This window comes from Mytilus californianus, unplaced genomic scaffold, assembly GCF_021869535.1.
Source record: "Mytilus californianus isolate M0D057914Y unplaced genomic scaffold, xbMytCali1.0.p SCAF_1, whole genome shotgun sequence".
NCBI lineage: Eukaryota > Metazoa > Mollusca > Bivalvia > Mytilida > Mytilidae > Mytilus > Mytilus californianus.
Genome location: NW_026262581.1, coordinates 98,751,076 through 98,773,508, shown reverse-complemented (window position 1 = coordinate 98,773,508; position 22,433 = coordinate 98,751,076). Strand labels below are relative to the sequence as shown.

Sequence of the window (22,433 nt, the reverse complement as noted above, 5' to 3'; positions counted from 1 at the left end):
ACAAACCAGAATGAGTTTTGTCTAAATATAATTCTTTGCAACCATCTCATGGAGGAGGAGGGTGATATAACATGAAGATGAAGGTGTGGAATAGAGTGGAACGGTGGCCAGTGAAAACCATAGCTGAAAAAAAATCATCACTAATAAAATTACGTCATCGAAACTCTCTTACGAGTCAGCGTCTCATAAGACCAGACTTACATTTTCCGCTCGATAACCAATCATGTCATAAGCACAATACACGATTGACTTTCTATGGGGTCAGAAGTAAATAAGTATACATACTGACAGTGATTCAGCAAACACCAATTTATATAAAGGCTTCGTATCAAGTGTAGCACATATTCTATAGTATGCACAGGTTATGTTTTAAACGGCGAGTTATACAATTCTTTACTTAAGGTGACCACTTACCCCAATCCCCCTATATTAAATTTGAAAAAAAGAATAAAGATGCAACTCGAATTTTTTCACCAACAAATAAAACAATTGCCACGTTTGAAAAAAAAATTACAAAAAGTAAATTGAATGTCAAAAAATGACAGTATAAAGAAGAAATTTTTATCGTATGATTCTTTGTGAAAAGAGCCCATGTTCATTTGTGCTTATTGCTATTTTTAACTTTTTAACCAAAAGGAAACAAGGAGGTGGGTGATACCAAAAGGAAACAAGGAGGTGGGTGATACCAAAAGGAAGCAAGGAGGTGGGTGATACCAAAAGGAAACAAGGAGGTGGGTGATACCAAAAGGAAACAAGGAGGAGGTTATACCAAATGAAACAAGGAGGTGGGTAATACCAAAGGAAAAAAGGAGGTGGGTGATACCAAAGGAAACAAGGAGGTGGGTGATACCAAAAGGAAGCAAGGAGGTGGGTGATACCAAAGGAAACAAGGAGGTGGGTGATACCAAAAGGAAACAAGGAGGTGGGTAATACCAAATGAAACAAGGAGGTGGGTAATACCAAAGGAAACAAGGAGGAGGGTGATACCAAAGGAAACAAGGAGGTGGGTGATACCAAAAGGAAACAAGGAGGTGGGTAATACCAAATGAAACAAGGAGGTGGGTAGTACCAAAGGAAACAAGGAGGTGGGGTGATACCAAGGAAACAAGGAGGTGGGTAAAAAAAGGAAACAAGTATGTGGGTAATACCAAAGGAAACATGGAGGTGGTAGATAACAAAGGAAACAAGGAGGTGGGTAATTAGATATAAGAAGATGTGGTATGAGTGCCAATGAGACAACTCTCCATCCAAGTCACAAGTAAACCATTATAGGTCAAAGTACGGCCTTCAACACTGAGTAATACCATAGGAAACAAGGAGGTGGGTAATACCAAAGGAAACAGGGTGGGTAATACCAAAGAAAACAAGGAGGTGGGTAATACCAAAGGAAACAAGGAGGTGGGTAATACCAAAGGAAACAAGGTGTGTAATACCAAAGAAAACAAGGAGGTGGGTAATACGAAAGGAAACAAGGAGGTGGGTAATAAAAGGAAACAAGGAGGTGGGTTATACCAAAAGAAACAAAGAGATGGGTAATACCAAAGGAAACAAGGAGGTGGTAATACCAAAGGAAACAAGGAGGTGGGTGATACCAAAGGAAGCAAGGAGGTAGGTAATAAAAGGAAACAAGTATGTGGGTAATACCAAAGGAAACAAGGAGGTGGTGATACCAAAGGAAACAAGGAGGTGGGTAATACCAAAGGAAGCAAGAAAGTGGGTAATACCAAAGGAAACAAGGAGGTCAATAATAACAAAAGTAACAAGGGTTGGGTGATACCAAAAGAAACAAGGAGGTGGATAATACCAAAGGAACAAGTAGGTGGGTAATACCAAATGGAGAATCAAAACTATACAAATAATAATTAATCAATTATATGGAAAGTGGCATTATATTTCTTTATTGTAAATCTCTATGTTGGGCTATAGATGTATTTGCTTGTGGTACATTTAGGTGCACAACTGTAAACTATACACCACTTCCATTTATTTACAACGAACTGCAACAGCCGTTCCGTAAAAAGCAGACATTATTCAACAGTAGGAATCAATCCCGATGACTAGTATTTTTGACTACTATTTGTGTATGTTAAGCTAAAAATAGCCTTAAGTATAAAATGTAGATAGAGAGAGAGAGAGAGAGAGAGAGAGAGAGAGAGAGAGGGGCACTAACTTTGTATCGTCTATGTCACCCTTTTTCTCTGTCAAAACCTGTTGTCCTATGAATATCAGCTTTTCAACTGAAACACAAAAAATTAAGTAACTATAATTAGTGTGATGAGTCCGGTAATTGTGAAAAACTTGTTATTGTAGCCCAGTGGTCAACATAAATATTCAACTGCAGACAAAAATAAAGATTTAAAGAAAACATTTCAATATCAATATGTCTTTAAATATCGATGACAGAAATATACACACGTCTACTAATGTGCTTATAAAAACAGGACCGGGGCAAATAGACTGTTTAAACTAGGACGTACAAATGTAATAGAAAATGATTACTTATAAAAGATAGGCGAAAGATACCAAAGGGACATTCAAACTCATAAATCGAAAAAAAAAACTGACAATGCCATGGCAAAATAAAAAGAAAAAGACCAAAAGACAAACCACAGTATACAAAATACAACAAAGAAAACTAAGGACTGAGCAAAACGAACCCTCTAAAAACCGGGGATGATCTCAGGTACTGTGGAAGGGTAAGCAGATCCTGCTCCACATGTGGTACCCGTCGTGTTGCTCATGTAAGTACAAGCAAGGTGACCAGGCTAATTTGGTAGGTCACATTCGGGGAAAAGGAGGATGGAATCGTGGTTACGACGATTGGAACATATACGTCGGCATCGGTGAAACATATTCCATAACGGTCAACTGACTCGTGATGGCTTCCGTAAAATTTTCGAGGGGAGGATTTCAACTTAACCACTTGGAACTCTTGGTTTAATAGCTTCCTTGTGAGCACCAACCCTCTATCAAGGAAATCATGATAGGAAATGCAAGCCCTGGAATATCGTATAAACTAGGAGATATGTACTCCATATGCATGCGCTGCTGGAATGTTATAAAATATGATAACGTTTATGGAAGATTACCGACGCGTCCAGAAGAATTCATGGAGGTCAAACAGAGGACTTTATCGGAGATTTCATACTGCAGAAACCTCACAGGAAGTTGAAATTTGAATTGCAATAAGACGAGGGAAACCAAACATCCAAGAAAGCATACACATTTCAAAGCACTGAAAATTATGGACTATTGTAATTATCTACATTTAATTTCTTTAAAATGAAACACCTCAATTTTACTCTTTTATATATTCTAAGTTGGTAAATCACAGACAAACTGCAATTCTGGAATGCATCATTAGATAGCTACTAAAAAAAGACTTTAAATGCAAAAAAAAAAAAAAAAATGCGACGAAATGATTTGACCGTGATGAAATAGACTATCATTGCAATAGCTACACTAGCTTACAATTTTCTCAAACACAGAAGTTTATGTCAGTATTTTAAAACAGTATTCAATGTATTTTATTATTTGTTGGCAAGTTTTCTTGCAAAGTTTCAGTCCATGTCGGAGTGTAGAGCTACACAATGTTCACAGCACTTTTTTTTATGGAAGTTCTTAAAAATGGTATAATGAATTCTATAAAAATGAAGGATCAATTTTACATACTTATTCATTATGCTAATATGTAGTGAAATCTTGCATACTGCGAACTTATATCTTATGTCAGAATTTGAAGATTCTAAATGTTATAAAATATAAAAAAAAATATAAAAATACGAGACTTTATCAAAATTGGTGTGAACACCAATACTGTCCTTTATGGTCTTAAAATTGATACTAGCCTATGTTTTTCCGTTTTTCTCAAGTAATTTAATTCCTTTAACAGAGGGACTACAAAGGCCGTGATAACGGACTTAGTATTCAATTAAGAACTGTCGGGGGTCATGTCGGGGCCATGTAGAGGCCTTTTATAGCCGACTATACGTATGGGTTTGTCTCATTGTTGAAGGCCGTACGGTTGCCTATACTTGCTTAAATCCACTTCATTTGAACTTTGGTGGATAGTTGTGTCATTGGCAATCATGCCACATCTTATTTTTATATATGTGCTCGCACAGAGTCAAGACATGCCTCTGGTTTTTCTACTGGTACTGACTTTTGGATAGTATGGTAAGTAATGGTATGCAATTCTAACCTTTTCAACGCACTTAGTCTCATTTCGTTTGTAGTTTGTGTGATTCCGATTATTTAAACTCTCATGTTTGTCTGTTTACCACCTTCACATTTCACCTTTGTGGATAATGTGGAACAAAATACCAAGGGGGAAACAAAACTCACAGGTCGAATAAAAACCATAATTATACCATGACCAAAAAGAAAAGCAAAACAACGAAGAGACACACAAATCCAAAACTACACAGAAAACGAAAGAATGCACAATATAAACCTCGCCAAAACCCGGGAAGGACTTAGCCTATAGGTTAGTTCCTACCCCTTTAGAATAGTTATTGATATTTCAGCAACTGATTTTAAGTGGAATGAAACATTACTTTGTAAAGAAAACAATAAAAATGTGAAAGGCAGTGCAGAGAAAAAGCATCGAGATGCAATAAGTTCACACCCTTCCCCTTTCTTGTCTTGTATTTTACATAATAACTTTATTCTTCCTTCTCTAAATAATGAATTTATGAGTTCTGAACATTTACTTAGTATAGAATATATAACTAGTTGATTGAATTCTGCTTAACGTTCAGCGACACATATTACATAAATAATAAGGACAAAAGCATATTAATATGATTTGAAGGTGTATTACTACCTGTAATATTTTGGACTTGATAAAGGAAAATTGGTGGGTTAATGGATAGCTCAAAACCTATCATTTATGCAATAGACTTCAGTCTGCATCAATAAAAAACAAAAGCACATAATACTTGACTTCGTATAACATTTTTTCAAAATTAAAAGATATTTTTATGCAAACTGTTGTCGTTTGTTGCTGTATAACGTATTTGTTTTTCGTTCATTATTAACATAAATCAGGCCGTTAGTTTTTCTAGTTTGAATTGTTATAAATTTGTCATATCGGGGCCTTTTATAGCTGACTATGTAGTATGGGTTTTACTCATTGTTGAAGGCCGTACGGTGACCTATAGTTGTTTATTTCTGTGTAATTTTGGTCTCTTTGTGGAGAGTTGTCTCATTGGCAATCATACATCATCTTCTAATTTTTATATTTACCTAGTGGAATGTGACTTTGATTTAACAGTTTAGGATTTGGTATATGGATTTTGGGTATAACTAAATAGTGATGATCAGCCGCCGGTCTTATATCTCTAAACACAACAAAGTCTTCATCCTAAAATGAATTATATCGATATATAAACAGGCAAAGTCATCAAGAGAAAATAAAAACAGAAACAAAGTAACCGGTTTTACACCACAGGCTTACATATGGTCGTTTGTAAACAATATAGGAAAAATACTGATTGGCTGTTTTTTACTTCACGTCAAGTGGCAAATATTTCATGCATATTCATGTCGAATATTTATTAATAAATCAAATTTACAATAAACCATGTTGCGTATGCGAGAAAAGAAGGCAGTGGTAGAATCGTTTAATATGTGTATCAGAATTCGTATGCATGTATATAATTTTACCAAAATCTGTCGAAAGTGCTGTTTTGAATAATTTTTATGCAATAACAATTTGGTCAGATGTTACAAAGTAAGCTACACTGGTTTTAGAACCATAAGGTAAATACATAAAGTTTTGATACTTTGAATCTTAAAGTAAAAATACAGACTTTTTATAAGGGCACTCTTGTTAATTAAATTCATGGGAAATGGAACCTACTTTTATCTAGATACAAAACGCAAAGGGTGACTGGGGTATAGAAATATGGTCACTTTCGATCTTCTTCCGATCGGCAGTAAAACTCTCACCAAAGTGGGGTGTCATTTGTCTGTGCGGGATGTATGGATTCGCAGCCACTTCCGGTCGGAATGGGGACGTTATATCCTATGCATCGTGTAGAGAGAGTGAAACTCTCTACACGTTTAGAACCCTTGCAACAACTCTCTGAGGGTCTGTAGGTGGCTTATTGCAAGGCTAAATTTCTGTCCTTATCCAATATACCTTCATTTTCCACCAGTGGCATTACAAATTTCCCGCCCTTCATCCAGATCGTCCACTATTGTAGGACCTACCTATTCTTTTAATTGTTTATTTGTTCTCGTCCTGAGCATGATTGAAATATTTGCTACTGGACGTTAAGCAAACAACTATAAATCAATATAAATACAAAAGTTACACGTATTGTGTACGAAACGTTTTGCCTTTACAAGTGCTGAAGATTCGAGGTGCGGACCACAGCTTATACTAACTTATTAACCTACAATGAATGCAAGTGTATTGACGCTAAATGATCTAATGAACATGTCAATGAAATGAGTAAACACAATATATTATTCATTACCAAGTTGCAGCTTTTATAATATTTACTTCCAAATGAATATAAATGAAGTCATGAGCACCCCATTGTATGGTAAGTATTTGACAGATGCACTAACTAGGTCGGCTATCCTATAAATTGGACTGGACAATAAGACAAGGTTTACAGCTAAATACACGTATGCTCGTTATCAAAATTTGATTGATTGATTGTTGGTTGCTTAACGTCTAGTGGCAAATATTTCATGTATGTTCAGGACGATCAAATTTGATAGACCGTTATAAATATTGAAACACTGAGAGCAAAAATAAATCGATAAATTTAAAAAACACAATAATCAAAACTGAATAAGAAAGTTGTAAAATATATAATAAACTACATGCATTTGTTCAATGTTTATGATGCTTATAATTTTATCGTCTATTTTTGTCTATTTTATTTGGTAATTGTTTAATTTTTACTGTTTTATAATTGTTATCGATTTTCTATCTATCTTTTAGCAGATTAATTGAATAGTAAATTAACTATTCCAGTTCACTTTGTTGACGTTTTAGTGGATATGGAAGTACTTAATCTCTGCCATTACGCAAATAGTGATAGTAATTTGTATCTTTTATAATGATCCCAATAATAGCAAAACAGTTATCTTAAGAACTACTTATAGAAGTTTTTAATTCAGTTTAATGTTATTTTGACAAATCTTTTAATTATTTATATCTTTCTATTTAAAAAAGTGCTTACTGCCAAATTGAATACTTCATTACAAAGCAAATATCCAATGTGACTACGTCCAGATTTTATTTTAAGAAATAGAACGTTTTATTGTCATTCAGGATATGAAAGCTAAAAATAATTGTGTAAAAAATCAGACAGACAATTTGTTATGTAAACCATATAGTGCCATGCCTTCAAAACATGCCAGGAAAAGTCGAGACTTTTGACGCAGAGTTGATGTCTAGGCATTGCAGCTACAATCAAAATATATACAAGTTACACAGATATTAAACAAGTTCCAATATTTGATCAGTAAATCAAAAGAAGAAATCAAGAACACAAAATCAAAAGTACCCGGGGCATGAACAGATTAGAAACTAATGAATGAAAGTCGATACGGTCTGGCATAAATCTGAAACAGTACAGATTTCAGTGTTATGAAAAGGTTAGCAGGGAATGACTCAAGTAGTTCCAGATATAAACAAAAAAGGGTTTTCAATTTTGTCAAATATGAGAAAAAAGATTACATGCGTTCAGTTAACTTGCAGTTATCTGAGCGATGCTCGAATAATTGATCGGAAACAGTATACATGTACGTAAGTTCAGATTAAACCATTCACCCACTATAGTCAGTGATTTGATATTGGCATGCTTGCAATGATACATTTTGGTTGTAAATTTCCAGTTTATATAATTATGTAAGTGTGTCGAAAATAAGGTTACAACTCCCTTGAGCAAAGTTGAACTTGGGACATTTTGACTGTTCTATTTGGGTCCTTTTTCACTCTCAAACATTTTGTATATTTTTGGCTTTCTAACATCGTAACGAAGCGTTACTGTTATAGATAAGAAAAAATATTATTATAGAGTAAGTAACCATTTCAATCATATAGTTCGTCAAGACCAACTAATGCCTCTAGTCGGGCTGCTAGAAGCCTGAATTGCAGACCTGGTAAAACTACGCAACATTTAAATCATTACCAAAAGTGTCACACACAAAGTAAGATTGTGACCAGGTTTGATCCAGATTCACTGGGAGAATAATTGGGGGAAAAAATGGTCAAGTCATTTAAGGACAATAATCCTAATAAGGAGTCAATTTACAATTTCCAACACACTCTCCTGTAGATCTTGTCTTTCTGTATGATCAGTTTTCCGCTGTTACCAGTGTCTCTCCATCTGTTTAAAGTGTTCAAGATATTTACAAATACGCTAAAATTTGTCAAAAATTGTTATTTGGGGGAAGTAACTTCTATAAATATTAAATCCACATGTTCATGATGTTCACCTATTTGTATTCTTTTTTTGTTGATCATTTTTGTTGATAACAATTTCTCTCTATTTATTTGAAGTCAATATCAGGGTCAGAGTGACCTGATTTTGGAATTTGACAATCCCCGGTCCCATAATGTCGATATAAGTGCTACGGTACAAAAGTTATACGCCGTAAAACAAATCAAACAATATTTTATTATCATAGGTGTCAGAGGTAAAAGTCAAGTTCAGAGTGACCTGACTTTGGTATATGACTCACCCCAGGCCATAATGCATCCTCATACCAAGTTTGGTCAACCTTAGTTCTAAGATACAGAAGGTATGCGCAGGACAAAAATCAGACAAACTTTTACTATCATAGATGCCAAAGGTCATAGTCAAGTCAGAGTGACGACTCACCCCATGCCATGATACATCCTCATACCAAGTTTGGACAACCTAAGTTCTACAGTACAAAATGTATACCAAGGACACACATCAGACAAAGATTTTACTACCATAGGGGTCAAAGCGTGACATTACTTTGCTTTATGACACATTCCTAGCCCAAGATGCAACTGGCAATTGCGGTTTTAAAGATAAGAGCCAAAAACGAAAACAAAGTGTAAAATCATCATGTAGGGGCAATATCTCTTATAAGTATTCGACTGACGTATTTCGAAATGTGTTTTTTTTATTTGTAGAAATTGTCTTGTTGGTCATTTTTGCCATTTAAAGGTTCTATCTATCTATTAGTTTTAAAGATAATAACATATAACAGTTTACTAAAAAATGATATTTCAAGGGGAATAATTCTAAAAAGAATGTAGTTTGATTTTTCTAAAAAAAAAGTCAGGGTAGATAGATCTTTTCCATTTGATCATTTGTATTCGTGTCAGTTTTGCTATAACTGCTTTTAGTTTATGAGATAAATCTCTTAACAAAACCTGCAGTTTTACCTCCTTTAGATTGTTCGATGTCCTGTACCAAGTCAGGAATATGGCAGTTGTTATCACACAGTCCGTTTCTAAGTATGTTGGCATTTCGGGTTTGTTTTTGTTCAATCGAATTATGACTATTGAACAGCGGTATAATTCTGTTGCCTTTATTTAGCAACGGCGATCAAGTTAATTGACGGATAAAAATATCAGATAAAATTTGTTTACTCTACATACCAAACAGAAGTTCAAATCCGTTCAGTGGTTTCAAAGAAAAATGATTTTAGTGCTTAAACGGATTTAACATAAGCTTTGTAGTACTATTTCATGCGAGCTTGCAACACTAACAGTATTGTATATTTATTTTATTGTCATTATGTATGCAAGTTAAAAGCTCTACAGAACTTATGTAACTTGTAATATATGTGTAACGACTTTAAATAAAACTTCGATGTCTATGTCTATGTTAATTCGTGCTTAATCGATGTAGTTCTGATAAATAAGCATATTGTTGAGCACGTGATATTAAACAAAATAGTGTGACAAAAGTTGATGTGCCGAGTCAATATTTTGACATATGTATGTAGCAGGGATATTAAGCCATGGTTATAAATAAAGTACAGCAGCATTGATGGCACTTTGTGTTTTGTCTGTCTAATCTTATATCGCACGTGGAAAGAAAGACAACTACAGTAGTCGTCTGTAATTTGGGCGTTTGAAACTGATATTTATTTTCTTTTTCGGAAAACAACTACATGTATTTCGTTAAGATGTTTACACGAATTACTTGTATCTAGTATCTAGTATATTATGCTAAGTGCAAACACTAAAAGATTGATACTTGTACATAAGTTTTACAATTTTTTCTAACTTCGTAACTTGAAGAAAGTAGTTGAGTACGGAAATATCTATAACGATAGGACTGTCAAGTACACTCTTAATATGAATGAATGAACATGAGGAGCACTGTGCATATATTTATTTCCGATTTGGAGCAAAAATTAACAGCATTTAATATCAAAATAACTCAGCTTAAAATAACAGTTCGCTTGGCTAATATTGATGGTGAGACAATATGCATTTTATCTGAAAGTTCTGGACAACTTGAGATTACCCCCGGTTATTTTGGAGGTAAGGTTCTTGTTGCTCAGTTTTAAGTTTTCTATGTAGCGTTTTGTGCTCTTGTTGTCTTTTCGTCTTTTCGTCTTTTTTGCCATGGCGTTGTCAGTTTATCTTCGACTTATGAGTTTTGAATGTCCCCTTGGTATATTCTGTCTTTTTTCAAAGAAAAGATTGGTACAAGGAGCATTTTCTTGGAATGTTCCTTGTCAAAAAAAGTAGGGATTATAAAACCGGTTAAACCTGTTTCTCTACTGTTATGAATACAGGCGTAGTTTCTAAACAAGGAAAAACTTGAATTAAATATTTGAATCCATTATTTGATAAAACATTTTTCTAAAGTTGTTGAGAATCAAAAGCGATCAAGCAAGGATTATTTGGTGAGTTTCAGTATATTTTTATTGGACCAGACAGAAAATGTGCCAGTCTATTAAAACATGTCATAAAGTCTGGTGATGCGAAACCCATTAAACTATCTCCACCAATACCTCACATTACAAAAAGACAGGTTCTTGAAACTGAAATTCAGAAAATGTAAGATAAAATCGCATGCATTGCACAAATTTTGCTTGTAAAAAGGAAAGACGAATCGGTTAGATCTTGCTTTGAGTTTAGAAGAGTTAACTATGTCAAGAAGAATAACGCATACCTTCTACCTAGAACTTGAACATCTGCGGATTCTTTAGGTTTCTGAATGTAAAATACACTTAATTTGACCGGTGGTTAGCTGCAAGTTGAAATGAACCATCGGTGTAAAGAACGGACACATACAACACATATATGGGACTATTTGAGTTTAAAGTTCTCCGGTCTGGTTTGAACAATGCTGGGACCCGTTTTATAAATTTTATCTTTTCATAAATTACGTTATATTTTCAGGGTATACGGTAGATGAGGCAGGCATAACATGTGATCCTTCTAATATAAAAACGGTTAAAAAAGACCACGAGGAAAGAAGTTTTCTTGATTTGGCTGGTAATTATCGGCAATTTATAACACTAATGAAAATCATTAAGCAAAGATTTGAATGATACCTTGTCGTTTTTTCTTATAGCATATAGAAATTCACAACATGATAGTACTGGCTGTTCCCCCGACAAAATGATGATGGGATGTAAAAGAACGTAGAGTTGCTGAAATGTGTACTTGCTAAATCAAATAGTTTTGAAAAGGAAAGTCTTGGCATGGCGGCTTAAGGTCAAAAACATGATTATGATAGAATTAAAGCACGGTCTGTCGAGCCAAATGATTTTGTTTGGAGGTGGGGTTCCTGCGTGGCAGGTGTTAAATTTGATTGAGTTCGGATAAGTCCTTCGGTAGTCTTAATCAAATTGCCAGCTGTCTTATGTCATATACAAAATAAGCCCCAAATAAAACCAAATGTTGATAATTTGAAATTGCACTATATCGAAACCCCTCCAGCATGGCAGATTTGTGACATTTCTGACAATGAAATATCAAATGCATCATATATATATATATAACGAATGTTCAATTTCCTAAAAATGAAATACTAGTGCATTGATCTACATCTGGGCATAGATTAAAATGATAATAAAAACATGAAACAAAATATTGCAAAAAATGTAATAACAAAAAAAAAACCGAGCTCATAGGTAAGTTAAAAAAGGGAAAGTCCATAAAAACTGATAAAACCGAGCGATCGACTATATCAACCAACGGAGCGAATGGAAAACAAATGTCATACTCCTAACTTGGTACAGGCATTTCCCGAGGAAAATGATTGGTTAAATCTGGTTTTATATCTAGCTAAACATTCCACCTGTATGACAGTTGTTGGATATAGTTCCATTATATTGACAAAAAATATTGTGAGCATCCAAAAACAGACATAATCGGTTAACGTGTCAATAATTGTAATCCAGCTGCAAATATTGTGTAAAGATACATCATAGATACATAAAAAATTATAGTAAAAACAAACATACAATAAAACAATCGTCCAGGATTGCATATAAATCTAACGAAGACGGCAACAAAAACGTTTTTGTAATTGGGCGTAAACTATTATATAGTATATTAAAATATTTTTGACATACATACACTCTCCCGATAAAGTACAAATAGTTTTATCCTGAAAAGTTTGATAAAAAACGTATAACAAAAATACTGAACTGTTTATGTAAATTCAATAAAAGAACAGAGTTCCAATGTCCCCCGCGTTGCACATATTTAATCTATCTAAGGTACATGGGCAATCACTAAAACATCCATTTTTTTTTTCTTTAAAACTTTTTATTAATATCTTAAGAGAAATTCAGGCTTCAGAGCAAATGCAATGTGATTTCCATTATAATTTATATTTCCAAGGGGCATAACACGTTAAAAATATTTGATCAGAACTTATTTTCGAAAGTATCAAACACATTGTTGATATAAACCTATAATATAAGTTTCATAAATTTCTGGCAAGAATTGAACACATGAGAGCGATAACATTGCAATTTTTCATATAATCAATATTTTCAAGGGGCATAACTCTTTTAAATATAATTGATTGGCACTGATTTTTGAACTTTTCAAGAACATTGATGATATAAGCCTATGATATAAGTTTCTCATAAAAATCTGGCAAGAATTGTACACGTGAGAGCGCTAACAAGAGTGGACGGACGGACGCCCGGTATTTCCATGTCCATGAAAACTGACAAAATCAAACGTTATCAACCAAAGGAACGAGTGAAAAACAACTGTCATATTCCTGACTTGGAACATGCATTTTTCGAAGAAAATTGTGGGTTAAACCTGGTTTCTTAGCTAGCTAAACCTCCCACTTGTATGACAGTTGTTTATAATTCCTTTATATTGACAAAACTGGGTGAGAAATCAAAAACAGACATAATAGGTTAATGGAGAGAACAGTCATCATGGATATATCTGTATGTGAAATCAAATGATCGTACTTCTTTGATCTTATTGTTTTTTATAAGTATCTGAAAGGACTCTCTCATATGAAAATAATAACAAGTCGACAGGGAGAGGGATCCAAATTCAACAAATATGCTGTCAATGAGAATCTCCGTGAGCATACTGGAGAAACCCCACTTAATTATTCTTCGGTGTAGCATGTTTTATTTTCGGGCTTAATTTTCTTTTTACAAATTCACCCAAAAAAAAAAAATAGATTTGTAGCGAATGGAACCCATTTTACAAAGGAAATCGATGTGGATTTTTTTTTACCGGTTTTCAATTTTTCTTCCAACATTTTCCTCATGAACATGGTCAAAGTATGCAGTCTTATGCATAAATGCTTTATTATAGAAGTCTGTCATCATCTTTTTCAATAAGAGAGGCAACACATAAAAAGTATACCAGATTTCGTTTTAAGTTCTGTCACTTAATCTCGGGTTTTCGATCTAGCAAATTCCAGAAATCGCTGCATACCTTTAAACAACGCATTAATTTGTTTCATACACTTCTTTGCCAATTTAAAGATGTGAAAATATTGCCAACAAGGCTGTATTTGCGTATCTTGAAACAGTTTTAATGAGCATAATATTGATTCATATTCGCTCTGACACTTGGTCCAAGAACTTTGCTCGTCAAAGCTTCGTGTTTCAATAAAGCAAATATGAGTAGAGATCATATTATTGCACTTAATATTTTTGCGTTGTATAGAAGCGAGATTATATTATCTAAGGTTTAAAAGTAAATGTACTTGGTGGGTTTATGTTTGGGGGATTTCCCAAGTGTGTAGAGTTCTTATGAGTTTATTATAGGAACGATTTGCTTGTACATCACAGATCCGTCCTTCTCTCTTTGGTTTTAACATAAAATAAAAGCTGGACTTCTGGTCAACAACATGTTTGTTGAGTTTGGTGGATTGAGATTTCAACAGACAGCAGTTATTACAATGGGTACTAAATATGCACCCCTACTGGTCGACTTGTTTTTGTACTCATATGAAGCAAACTTCACACAGGACATTCTCAAAGACCAAAACAAAACAAAAAGAATCTTGCAAAGTTCTTTAATTTCACTTTCCTGTATACATATGATGTCCGGTCAATTAATAACTAACATATCAGTGAGTGCTTTTATCTCATAAATCCCAGTGAATTTGAGATTAAGGGTACTACCGAAACTAAATAAGGTATGCCTTATATCTTGATATCTTCATTAAAATTGAGGTAAATAGACGACCAATTCCAAACGTGAATCCATGACAAACGTGATGATTTCAACTTTTTAATAGTCAACTTCCCATTTACCTCTGCCCCATCATTTGGCATATACATTTCTCAATTAATACTTTAAGCTTGTGCATATTTACACTATACGTACTTCATTAACAGATTCCCTCAGTCGTGTTTGTTTACTTTAAAATGGGCTAAAGTGATAATGTTTACACCACCATGAGTTGCTTACAGCTAGACGGAAATATGCTAGACATGGAGTCGATATACTTAAGGACTATTTTGTATACTGAAAAATAACCTGGGAGTGAAGCAGTCATATTTGAAGGTTGGAAGCTAAATACACAGGTTATATCGTAAGGCAGAACACTTTCGGTGTATGTTTAATGTTACAACAGTAACACATATTATACCCATCATCCAATCGTAACTTTTTTGCACATATTGGAAGTCCCTAATCATATAATATTCTGTATAAAGAAGTTATTTTTTTATTTCTTTTTACACACACGAGTACAGTAAATTAATTGACCATCAAACTGGACACTGGACGACTTTATGATATTTTTATCTATGAAATAAAAGGTAAAAAAAGGTTCGGTTTGCGACTTCTTACTTTTTCATAAAATTTTAGTAATACACATAATTTTTACAATATTAAAATAGCACATTCTTCAATTTTTTTTAGAAACTTTACAGATCATGCGTTTTCAATCTTTGAATAAAGGTTATTATTTTGGAGAAAAATAATGAAATATATTTTACGCATGTCTATGCAAGGTAAAATGCTTGTGTGCGGCCTTAACAGAAAATAGCATTTTTTATTCTTATTTAGCTGTTATCATTCCAATATAATCCAAATGAGAGCAGTGAGTCAATGAGGTCAAAATATGACCATTGGCCGTCTTCGACGGTCATCTCTCAGGGGCCTCGGTGGCCGAGTGGTCTAAGTAGTTACTACTGCAATCACTTGCCAGTCAACACTGAGGTTGTGAGTTCGAATCCCGCTCGTGCGGGTGCACTCGACTCCAATCTTAATTGACTAGGATTGTCAGTTTTCCTATCAAAGGTCGGTGGTTTTCCCCGGGCACTCCGGCTTCCTCCACCAATAAAAGCTGGCCGCCACGAAATAGCCCAAAAGCGGTGCTTAAAAATGGCGTTAAAACACCAAAAATAAAAAAAAAATAAAAAATCGACGGTCATCTCGGTTGTTAATTAAATGACGTCTAGTCTAAAATACGCACGAAATGTTGATACATTATAGCGAGTCCGGACATTGTTAATTGTTTCTTTGCGTTGTTAATTGTTTCTTTGCATTATTAGTTGTATCTTTTTGGACTTTTTTGTAAATTGGATATACGTTTTAGTATGGTATATATATCAAATATGAGAACTTGGGTCAAATAGTTGAACATGAATATTTGACAAAATATGAAGAGGATTTTTACTAGACCTTGATTGACACCAAAGTATCGACACCCTCTGGTATTGGACCTACAGGAATATCAAGTATCACTCATGCCGAATAATCCCGGCTCCAAGGCATTCAAAAGATATCGATGAAACCGAAATGATTGGCACAGACAAAGTGATTCCTGGTGTACCGTGGCTTCCATCCCCAAACTTCGTTCATGGGTTCACATAAATTCAAAGAAGAATGTCTCAGTAAAAGATTGAAGATGGTCATTAGTCTTGTATTATTACATTATCACAAACAGTACTAAATAGTCTACTAGTATCGAAACTGAGACTACTATACTCTGGACATCTCGGATTGACGCATCGGATATGATAATAAAACATAAAAGTTTTATCATTCAAAGTCAGTACATGAAAAACAAATATAGAGCCAGTTTGATTAAATCAATCAAGGAAATTCAATGTATATCTTATAAAACATAACTTTCAAACTCATAGCTTAATAAACAGACACCGGCGAAAAGACCTGAGGGTCTGGTGGATAGAGAATAATGGGCACGAAGTGCAGAATAAAGGACGGCCAAAAATATAAAGAATAGAGAAAAAAAAGCTGTGTCTATAATTGTAGAATGAACTTTGACCCACAATATTGTAAACAGATCTATAAAAAGTACAATTTGTGTACTTACTTGATACAAGATTTGTGTGTTCTGATCCTTACCAGCACCAATTTTACAGAACATGCAGCTTTTATTGTCTTGTATGTCCATTTGCATTACTTGTTTATATTATATGTAGAATAAATAGTAATGAGCGTAATAAAAACGGGTCCGTTCGCCCTAATTACATGTTCGTCCTAGGTTCGTTCGCCCTTAGAGTCAATTCGCCCTATTAAAAAAATAATGGTATTAAGTTTTAATATACCTTTGCAGGCATGTATTTTATGTGATTGGCTATGTCAGAGCTAGGTTATGTAATAGCTTTTTATGACTGTTAAAATGTTCATGTATCAATTTTAAAGATAAATACATACCGACAGCTTTATATATCAGATCTGAGACTACTATAACACAGAGATTGGTCACTTCCCGTACTGACCAGTCAAATAGTAATTAATTTTATACTGCACTCGTTCTATTTGAGCAGTCAAAATGCGTTGACCGTATATTTCTATGTCATATACAGTCACTGACCTGATATCACTTTTCCTCATGAATATTTAAATAGAAATTGCCGAAATTATAATTAATTATTCATACGACCTATTCAACCTGTTCTTGTTTCCAATGTATGCAACGACTCAAACTTATTTCTTTTGCAATTTTTAGAAAAAAAACATATTTCACTTGTTGATACTTTTGGTTTGCAAACTATAAATCATTAGGTTTTATGCTTATTGTTGATATTTTAGTTCATTCTCAAACAAATTCGTTCACCATCGACTGCGGGTTTCAACAGGCAATGTACATTTCATTGTTATGTATATTTCCCCGCCTGCATGATATGAGGCCTTTTTATAAAAGGGGGAAGTTTCCCAATATTTAAATCAAATAATAACATTAACACATTAAACAACAAATGAAAATGTTTTTTTTTAGATTGCAGTATAAAGACAATAATAGTGCATTGACTTGACATATCAACGATATAAGGATTCGGCCCGAAACGGGGAAAAAGCTCGGCAGAGCCTCGCATTTCCCTGTTTCTAAGCCTCATCCTTATATCGTTGATATGTCAAGTCAATGCACTATTATTGTCTATGTAAGTCTTCGATCACGTGACTCGGCACGTGACTCGCAATGATTGACAAGAAAGATTCGACCGCCATTTTTGACAGCGAAAGAGAAAATAATAATTAACAAATGTGGATTTATAAAGAGTGTTATGTTCCGGTAAGTGTGAATATAAGATTTGACATGTTCATAAATGTTGGTTTATAAGCACTTTAAATAAAATAAGTGCAGTTATAGACTTGAATTTACCGACCAAACCGGAAAGTAACCTCGAGTTATTACCAGGGTATCCGGTCGTTCCGTCCCCAAACCGATCCGGCCCCAAGTCGATCCGGCCCAAAGTCGATCCGTCCCAAGTCGATCCGGCCCACGTCGATCCGGCCCAAAGTCGATCCGGCCCCATAATAAAATATGAATAAACTATATTGACTTTGGAGGATTTTAACAGTATAATTGGATTTTGCAAAAAGTATCGATGATAGATGACAACAGGTAAGTGAAGTATTGGTGTACCAGTCAAAGAATTATTTTAAATCGATACGAAACTGAGTGTGATTGTGTCTGTTTGTATAGCAGCTTCAACATATTAATATGAAGTTATATATTTTCCATGATAACTTTGAATGTCATGGCGATTTTTATTTTATTTAATTCACACACAGAATAGCTAAATAAATATTTACATTCCAATGGAACCTATAAAATTTAACTCATCATATAATGACTTGTTTAATCAAATCATTAGTCTATAATTGGTTTGTTTATTCAATAATTGTCTGATGATTGTGAACTAAGGTAATGCCACTCGTAATCACTTAATTCAATCAAATCCTGATTGATTAAAGTTACGTAATCAGCAAGGTCTTTATAGTTTGATCTTTTGTTTGGTGTTATGTGTTATAATAATTAATTGTAATTTTTTTTCAGGTAACATCAGAGGCTTCTATAACACATGTTGTTTTTTTGTAATATCGAATATAGTTAATATATTTTTTTAAAGTTGACAATATTTTGAATAGTTGTGTGTAGAAAAAAAAAAGTTATATGAGTATCCATTATTCTTTATTGCAAGATAATAACAAAATAATTACACTGAATGCACATTTTCACTCTCTAAAATATAATATCAGCACTACTATAATATAACAATAAATTCATACACACTAACAAACACACTATCTCTGACACTCACATAAATATATATATAACTTTTAAATCATTTACTGAAGTGCATGCTGCCGAGGTCTAACATGTTGGTCACATACCACACAAGGAAAAGCCATTGTGATATTAAAAGCAAACGCATTCTGTCTCCTCTTTTATAGAAAGGATTCGGCAAATCAAACAACATTTCTCAATTTGAGAAGTTTTAAGAACTTAAAACAAAAACAAAGTTTGTATGTATCAGCTTGGGGATCGTATGTATACAGTAACTATTTGTTATTACACAGGATGAAAGACTTGTTAAGATCACAGTCAATTGAAAGAAAATGCTAATTACTGCTGATTAATGTTGATGTCTGTTGATTGTACTAAATTCTGTTATATACGTTTTTATTATATTTATACCCAATAATCTTGAAAATTTGTAATGAAAACATAATCAACCTACTTGTTTTATACTCATCTAAAGAAAATATTTGTCAAAGGCCATTTTTTTTTACCGTACACCTTTTACATTATAATAAAATTCATAAACATTTATGAATTACAATTAAAATATATCTTTATTTTTATTCCTTATATAAATATATTTTTTTATTGGGGCCGGATCGACTTTAAATATGGGCCGGATCGACGTTGGGCCGGATCGACGTGGGACGGATCGACTTGGGCCGGATCGACGTGGGGCCGGATCGACATGAAAGCGCTACCAGTCCGTGGGACAGGGTCAATGAGCAACTCACCCATAACTTACATCCAGATGAACAATCTGTTTTCCGGATAATGTATGTGCAAGCCTTAGTAATTAACCGATGTAATGATGTAAAATTTGTAATTATATGAAATTCCAATTTTTCTGTATCAGTAAGTTCCCGCTGCAGAACTGAGAAACACACGAGACAACTTGCACACACACAACATGAGGTCTGATAGGTGAATTTGTATTGTTAGTGAAAGAAATTTAGATTTATATTTGGTTCCATTGATAATATATATGCAGTCTATACATGCTAGTATAATAATATTATGCAATGAAAATGTGTCACCATGTGAAATACCAGTACATCATGAGTTCCTAAATAGAGGTATTTTTTTTAAATAATTGACCCAAACATGATGTAAAAAGTACATGCACCTTTGGTCTGCATCCTTTATCAGTTTAACTATTTTGATCCATATTGACATGATTGGTCAATTACTGCTGAGTCTCAAGTCTCAGATTACTGTCTTAAAAATTAATGAATTGCCTATGCTATAAACTTGACAACGATTATTTCTTTTTATTTATAATATATTCTTTATTGTAGGAATACCCCCAGAAAGAAATCACGCATTAGAAGAAGGGAGAAGTACTACAGGAGAAAATGACTTTTTTTAGTATTTTTTTTAATTTCATTGAATTTGTCATGCTTGTCTTACATGGAGAAATAAATATTTAAGTCTTTGAATATACATTTTTATTATTATATACATTAAAACTAAGACAGGAATGCAGAAATTCACTAACACGCTCAGTTTGGATAACAGTTAAATGAAAGAAAAAAAACAAGTAACCACACATCTTTATATATTAAAGGAATAGCCACTTGAAGCAAACTTTAAGGAGATTTTTATATATTTTTGCTAATGATCATCAGACAACTCCTTTAGTCCAAATGAAGTTCAATGAAGTGGATGTAAGTTATTGGAATGCACCGTAATTACCTTCAACAATGAGAAAACCTATCCCGTGCAGTCAGCTTCAAAAGTCCCCGACATGGAAAATACATCACAATTCACTAGAGAAAACGAAGTGTCTACAATAACAAAGCAATTTACGAAAATTCAAATATGACGGACATGAACCAACAGCAACCACTGAATTACAGGCTCCTGACTTGAGACGGGCACATAAAGAATGTGACAATGTTAAATATTTTTAGGCGCTCATCACCACCACTAGCATGGGACATTGGTGTAACGACATAACATAAAAACAAACTTTAAACATAATTTGAAAATAGTTCATTTCGGTTTAATCAGGCTGACTGTACATGAAATATTTGCCATTGACAAGCAGTTGTGAATCGAAGTTGAATTTACAGAAAGGTGACATCAATATATGCTATCATATTTAACCTTCTTGTTTAGATCTGACATTGCTACGTATTTATACATTCCGCATTATTTTTGGCTTCTCAGAATTTTCACATGGTAAACTGTCAGCAGTTACCCAACAAAAAAATGTTATAGGGAACCTATTTACAAAGCATCATGCCGACAACAATTAACATGGTTTGTCACCAAACATTGAACAAGCACATTTATATTTGCTGTGGCTAAAAAAAACTAAAGCAAATCACAACTCTTCTCATCTGAGTTGCTCAATTATTAGGGTTACAAAAAGCATAGCGATATAACTAAAACATACGACACTTTAACAATAGACAATATTCAAAAACTTTACGGCTCTGTATTGAAGCACAAAATTTCTTGTCTGGGATTTTGAAAGAGGGCACATATTTCTGGTGTTGAAAAAATGTCATCGTAATTTACACTAATGTGGTTCTATTTATGTTAACATAGAGATAATTTGATTATTCAGTCACGTAATTTTGAAGCTTCTTCGTTCTGATTTACATGTACTTGCGGTTGATGCTTCTTTTGGAGCTTTTGTAGTTTTTGCAGTCTTTGCAGCAGGGACGTATAGTCATCCTCAGATTCAATATCTGATGCAGTATATTCACCACGTAAAAGATCAAGATTGAGATCACTATCATCCCAAGATAAAAAATCAATGTTACTGGACATTGTGAATTGAAAAATGAAAATGCCGGCGATATTTTGGGAACATATATATAATTTGTTAGGGCTTATGTTTGCTTTATGTATCCATTGCAGTTATAACCTCTTTGCTGATCTGTTACGTAAGGAAATTACTCATTTACCGTTAATGAAATTTTTTCTCTCTTCTGTGTTATAGTAGTCTCAGATCAGATACTTTGCATGTGTTCCTATGGACTTCAGTGCAAATCAAAGGAAAACAATTATCTGATATCATAACAGCCATCGTAGAGCCGTGGAATATAACGTCTGAATTATTCGGGTTATATAGATGGTCAAAATTTATATAAACTATAGCAAATGTAATATCGTATGTAAAAGAGCAAGAACACAATAGATAAATGAAAATATTACAGAATATTTACTTAAAAAGAATAAATCTAAATACATGAAATAGGGGGATCCATTCCCAAAGCGCCTGTGGTTTTATTCGTAAAGTTTATATTTTAGGTAAATTTTCTTTTGAACTGTGCAAATATTGCTGTCGACTTTCTTTTTACGAGAAATAAATTAGATTATTAATAAACATTTATTTTAATTTCTGACTATTCAAATCCTTGCTTTTATGTAAAATATAAACATAATCAATTTAATCCAATCGTAACACAAACAATCCTTTTTTATAGGAAATACGGTATAGGGTGCTAAATC

The 22,433-nt window shown here is 33.7% G+C and overlaps 1 protein-coding gene and 1 long non-coding RNA gene across 2 annotated transcripts in view; one reads left to right on the top strand and one right to left on the bottom strand.

Annotated features, from left to right (window-relative positions):
• Positions 1–22,433, bottom strand: part of LOC127727026 (uncharacterized) — a 219,950-nt gene that overhangs the window by 35,467 nt on the left and 162,050 nt on the right. The window lies entirely within an intron of this gene.
• On the top strand, positions 17,829–20,407 carry LOC127727115 (uncharacterized). Its single transcript, XR_007993778.1, has 2 exons — positions 17,829–17,954; positions 20,267–20,407. It is a non-coding gene; the product is annotated as an uncharacterized LOC127727115 (long non-coding RNA).